Source organism: Somniosus microcephalus, unplaced genomic scaffold (assembly GCF_052327205.1).
Source record: "Somniosus microcephalus isolate GS21.2 unplaced genomic scaffold, FLI_Smic_1.0 scaffold48, whole genome shotgun sequence".
NCBI lineage: Eukaryota > Metazoa > Chordata > Chondrichthyes > Squaliformes > Somniosidae > Somniosus > Somniosus microcephalus.
Window position 1 is genome coordinate 1,051,498 of NW_028225235.1, and position 6,189 is coordinate 1,057,686.

A 6,189-nucleotide genomic window follows, 5' to 3' on the forward strand; every position below is an offset into this window, starting at 1 on the left:
CCTTTTACTACTGTGCCAGAGGACTGGAGAGCAGCTAACATAGTGCCATTATTCAAGGATAGGTATAAACCAGGGAATTACAGGCCAGTGAGCCTAACATCAGTGGTAGGGAAATTATTGGAAAAAATTCTGAGGGACTGAATTAGTCTCCACTTGGAGAGGCAAGGATTAATCAGGGATAGTCAGCATGGCTTTGTCAAGGGAAGATCATGTCTGACTAATTTGATTGAATTATTTGAGGGGGTAACTAGGTGTGTGGATGAGGGTAGTGCAGTGGATGTGGTATACATGGACTTCAGTAAGGCTTTTGATAAAGTCCTGCATAGGAGACTAGTCAAGAAGGTAAGAGCCCATGGGATCCAGGGTGCCTTGGCACATTGGATCCAAAACTGGCTTCGTGGCAGAAGGCAGAGGGTGATGGTCGAAGGTTGTTTTTGTGACTAGAAGCCTGTGTCCAGTGGGGTACCGCAGGGATCGGTGTTGGATCCCTTGCTGTTTGTGGTCTACATTAATGATTTGGATGTGAATGTAAAAGGTATGATCAGTAAGTTCGTAGATGACACGAAAATTGGTGGGGTGGTAAATAGCGAGGAGGGTAGTCTCAGTCTGCAGGACGATATAGATGGGTTGGTCAGATGGGCGGAACAGTGGCAAATGGAAATTAACCCTGAAAAGTGTGAGGTGATGCATTTTGGAGGGACTAACAAGGCAAGGGAATACACAATGAATGGTAAGACCCTAGGAAAGACAGAGGATCAGAGGGACCTTGGTGTGCATGTACATAGATCCCTGAAGGCAGCAGAACAGGCGGATAAGGTGGTTAAAAAGGCATATGGGATACTTGCCTTCATTAGACGAGGCATAGAATATAAGAGCAGGGAGGTTATGATGGAGCTGTACAAAACGCTGGTTAGGCCACAGCTGGAATACACAGTTCTGGTCGCCACACTATAGGAAGGATGTGATTGCTTTGGAGAGGGTTCAGAGGAGATTCACCAGGATGTTACCTGGGCTGGAGCGCTTCAGCTATGAAGAGAGACTGGACAGGCTGGGGTTGTTTTCCTTAGAGCAGAGAAGGCTGAGGGGGGACCTGATTGAGGTGTACAAAATTATGAGGGGCATAGATAGGGTAGATAGAAAGGAACTTTTTCCCTCAGTAGAGGGGTCAATAACAAGGGGGCATAGATTCAAGGTAAGGGGCAGGAGGTTTAGAGGGGATTTGAGGAAGAACTTTTTCACCCAGAGGGTGGTTGGAATCTGGAACTCACTGCCTGAAAGGGTGGTAGAGGCAGGAACCCTCACAACATTCAAGAAGCATTTAGATGAGCACTTGAAACAGCATAGCATACAAGGCTACGGACCAAGTGCTGGAAAATGGGATTAGAATAGACAGGGCTTGATGGCCAGCACGGACACGATGGGCCAAACGGCCTCTTTCTGTGCTGTATGACTCTAAGTTATGCTGAACCTTCATAAAGCGCTGGTTAGGCCACAACTGGAGTCTTGCGTCCAGTTCTGGTCACCACACTTTAGGAAGGGTGTGATAGCCCTTGAGAGGGTGCAGAGGAGACTTACCAGAATGGTTCCGGGGATGGGGGATCTTAGCTACAAGGACAGGTTGGAGAAGCTGGATTTGTTTTCATTAGAGCAAATGAAGTTGAGGGGTGATTTGATCGAGGTGTACAAGATTATGACGGGTTTGGATAGGCTAGACGGGGAAAGGCTGTTCCCACCAGTTGATGGTACAAGGACTAGGGGACACAGATTTAAGGTTTTGGGCAAGAGATACAGGGGGGACGTGAGGAAAAACTTTTTTACGCAGCCACTGGTGAGGACCTGCAACTCACTGCCGACGGAAGTGGTGGAAGCGGAGACACTCAATGTTTTCAAGGGGAGGCTGGATAGGCACTTGAGGGAAATAAACTTGCAGGGCTACGGGGATAGAGCGGGGGAATGGGACTGACTGGATTGTATACAGAGAGCCGGCTCGGACTGGATGGGCCGAATGGCCTCCTGTTGTGCCGTTATGACTCTCTGGGGTCTAACCAGGGCTTTGTATAGCTGTAGCTTATAAGGAGAAACTGTTTCCAGTGGCAGGAGGGTCGGTAACCAGAGGACACAGATTTAAGGTCATTGACAAAAGAACCAGAGGCGAGGTGAGGAGAATTTTATTGACGCAGCGAGTTGTTGTGATCTGGAATGCGCTGCCTGAAAGGGCGGTGGAAGCAGAGTCAATAATAACGTTCACTGGGGAATTGGATAAATACTTGAAGGGGAAACATTTTCAGGGCTATGGGGACAGAGCAGGGGAGTGGGACTAAATGGAGAGCTCTTTCAAAGAGCCGGCACAGGCACGATGGGCTGAATGGCCTCCTTCTGTGCTGTATGATTCTAGGAGCCACTCCTAGAGTGGAGTGGTGCCCGCAGGGATCGCTTGGCAGGAAATTGGGAGGAGCTGGTTCACACGCAGACAGCACCTGATTTCGAGACGCTGTCCTTTTAAAATTGGTCCTCCACAGGCAAGGAGGGACTCGGTCCCTTTAATGAAAATCACACTGGAAAGGAGAGTCCCTGTCCCTTTAAGAGCCCTCCGCCCACCACTCCCGCCTTTTTCGTAAAGTCTTTGAAATTAATAATAAAAGTTCATGCAGAAAAAATGTGAGTGTGTGTCTGACTGTATTTTAGTGAGTATCTGTGTCTGTGTGTCTGTCTGACTGTATGTGTGTCTGTCTGTGTAGAATAGCATCATAGAATGATACAGCACAGAAGGAGGCCATTCGGCCCATCGTGCCTGTGCCGGCTCTTTGAAAGAGCGATCCAATTAATCCCACTCCCCATGCTCTTTCCCCAAAGCCCTGTAAATGTTTGCCCTTCAAGTATTTACCTCAATCTCTTTTGAATTATAATATTGAATCTACTTCCACCGCCCTTTCAGGCAGCGCATTCCAGATCACAACAACTTGGTGTAAAAATCTGTTTCCTCATGTCACCTCTGGTTCTTTTGCCAATCGCCTTAAATCTGGTTTCCGTCCCTTCAGCCATTGGAAACGGTTTCTCCTTATTTACTCTCTCAAAATCCATCCTGATTTTGAACAACTCTATCAAATCTCCTCTTAATCTTCTCTGCTTAAGGAGAACAACCCCAGCTTCTCCCGTCTCTCCACGTAACTCAAGTCCCTCATCCCTGGTCCCATTCTCGTAAATTTCTTCTGCACCCTCTCTTAGGCCTTGACATCCTTCCTAAAGTGTGGTGCCCAGCGGAAGCCTAGCCAGTGTTTTATAAAGGCTTAGCATAACCTGCTTGCTTTTGTACTCTATTCCTCTATTAATAAAGTCAAGGATCCTGTATGCTTTTTTAACAGCCTTCTCAACTTGTCCTGCCACCTTCTAAGATTTGTGTACATACACCCCGAGGCCTCTCTGTTCCTGCACCCTCTTTAAAACTGGGCCATTTAGTTTATATTGCCTCTCCTCATTCTTCCTACCAAAATGAATCACTTCACACTTCTCTACATTAAATTTAATCTGCCACGTTTCTGCCCATTTCACCAGTCTGGCTACATCCTCCTGAAGTCTGTTACTATCCTCATTGTTTGCTACATTTCCGAGTTTCGTGTCATCTGTAAATTTTGAAATTTTGCCCTGGATCCCCAAGTCCAGGTCATTGATATATATCAAAAAAAGCAGTGGTCTGAATCAATGTTCACGTTAAGTTGCGCGGCCACGCAGCCGGCTCACCGCCCTATAAATGGAATAAACGCGTATGCGCGGAAATTTGAATGGGCCGTGCAGCACGTTAAAGGGGCCACACACCTCAAAAAAAGAGGGAACATTGATCCTAATACCGACCTCTGGGGAACATCACTGTTTACCTCCCTCCAGTCTGAAAAGAAACCGTTCACCACTACTCTCTGCTTTCTGTCCCGTGGCAGAAAATTGGGAGGGGGCGAGAGCAAACAGCACCTGATTTCTCGCCAAGCACTCAGGGGAGCAGGGGATTAGCCCTACTTTAAATGTCAGTCTCTTACATACACATTATAAAAAGGGAGACGCTGTCCCTTTAAAAATCGGTCATCCACGGGGACGCGGTCCCTTTAATGAAAATCTCATGGAAAAAGAGAGCGCCTGTCCCTTTAAGAGAACCCCCACCACTCCCATATTTTTCTTAAAGTGCTTGAAATTAATAATTAAAAACGCAGAAAATTAGTATTAAAAAAGTTAATTCAGGGGGAAAAAATATTTTTACTCACATTTGCTCCCCAGGGTTGCTTGTTTCTATTTCATCAATTTAAAAACGAACTGCTTTTTTTTAATGATCAGCCATGATCGCATTGAATGGCGGAGCAGGCTCGAGGGGCCGAATGGCCTACTCCTGCTCCTATCTTCAATGTTTCTATGTTTAAAACAAGTATCTTCTGTAAAATAAAATTAGTTTGAGCTGCAAAATCGGAAAGGAACATTAAAAATAAACTTTCCCAGGATCACAGATTCTGACCAGGCCGCTTTACAAAATGGCGGCGGGCCGATCCCAGGTCCTGCCTCCTCCTTCGCCGCGATTGGTTGGAGGACCAAAGCCCCTCGGTCGGTCCTCCAGGCTCCGCCTCCCCTCGCTCATTGGTGGAGAGCTCAGTGTCAGTCAATGCACGCCGGAGACGTCGTGACGTTGCAGGGTGGGCGGTTGGAGCAGGCGGGAAATTAAATTCATTTAAATTAAATCTCCCGTCAGCCTCCTCGGTCCCACTCAGCCGGCGCAAGTCCCGCCCCTCGGGCTCCTCCATTGGTTGGAGGATCCGCCGCCGGCTCGCTTCTCCAGTCCCGCCCTGGGTCCTATCTTCTATGTACTTTCAGTAATGACTTTTACAAACTGGTTTTACGGGAAATTAGAAGAGGAGGGGAGAGATTTGAAGACACTCGGTCCCTTTGTGACGCTAAAGTTGCAGCTGACCCCGCGCATGCGCCCCATGGCCCCGCCCCCTCCTGCTACACAGGCGCCCGGCCCGCACCGCGCATGCTCAGCACACACCCTGGGCCCCTGTCAATCATCCTCCCCCTCTGAACAGGCCCCGCCCCCTGCCCCTACTCCGCATGCGCCGCCGGGCCCCGCTCCCGAGGATGAGCCGCTACCGCGCCTGCGCAGGGCCTCGCATTCTGGGGAAGGCCCGGGCAACCACGAGGGTCCGGATCACCGGCGGAAAGTGAGTTTTATCAGGGGTTTTTTATATATAACGAAGAGAAGCGCGGGCGGGGAAATAAATAAAAAGAAAATACAAACCGGACCGTCCCAGCGCCCTCCCGGCAGCGAGCGGAGCGGATTGAGCGGTTGCAGCCCCTTGTCCGAATGGGCTCTTCCTGTGATGACGTCACAATTGTGCATTTGAAAGCAGCTTGTATTGTGAAGCTTGTGCCCCTTTGCCAGGCCCGCTGCCTGCGGCCCCTCTCCCAGATTCCAGCCCCAGCTCTGTGCTGACCGAGCTGCTCTCACCTGGGGACAGCGCGTCACAATCGGCCCCAGCGCTCCTGAGCTGGAGAGGAGGCCCCGCCCCCTTGCCGCGCCGCCATTGGTTGAAGGACCAGGCCGCCCAGTTCAGTCCTCCCAGCTCAGCCCTCTTCCTATTGGTTAGCGCTCCCGTCAGTCAGAATCACATTGCTCCGGCTCACTCCGCCCCCCCGCGCACCTCAATCCGCTCCGTTCGGTGTCCGCGGAGGTCCCGCCCGCCCGACTCTCAGGTTTGGTTTTTCTCGTATTTTACTTTATAATCTCGCTGTCCGCTCCCCCCTCGATTTAAATCGATTCCCCAACTTTACCCCGGCCGCTGATTTCGCCTCTTCCCCGGGCCCGGCCTTCCGTCTGCTCTCCGGAGACCCCACACAGGCGCACTGGCAGCCTCGATTCGTGGTGGGGCCGAATGAGCATGCGCGGCCCCGCCTCTCCACATTTAAAGGGACACCCACCCCGTCCACATTTAAAGGGACACCCACCTCCTCCACATTTAAAGGGACTCCCTCCCCCCCCTCTCATGTCCGCTACTGTGGAGGAGGAATTCTTTGAGTGTTTACGGGATGGTTTCCTGGACCAATATGTCGAGGAACCAACCAGAGATCAGGCCATCTTAGACTGGGTATTATGTAACGAGAAAGGATTAATTAGCAATCTGGTTGTACGAGGCCCGTTGGGTCGCAGTGATCATA

The 6,189-nt window shown here is 50.1% G+C and overlaps 1 long non-coding RNA gene across 2 annotated transcripts; it reads right to left on the reverse strand.

The window, feature by feature from the left end:
• Positions 1–4,250: 4,250 nt before the first annotated feature.
• On the reverse strand, positions 4,251–5,921 carry LOC147083651 (uncharacterized). 2 transcript variants are annotated; one of them, XR_015075966.1, is made up of 2 exons: positions 5,806–5,921; positions 4,251–4,415 (listed from the first exon to the last, which is right to left on the reverse strand). It is a non-coding gene; the product is annotated as an uncharacterized LOC147083651 (long non-coding RNA). The 2 variants fall into 2 exon arrangements; XR_015075965.1 differs by lacking the exon at positions 5,806–5,921 and adding an exon at positions 5,273–5,467.
• Between the last annotated feature and the right edge of the window lie 268 nt (positions 5,922–6,189).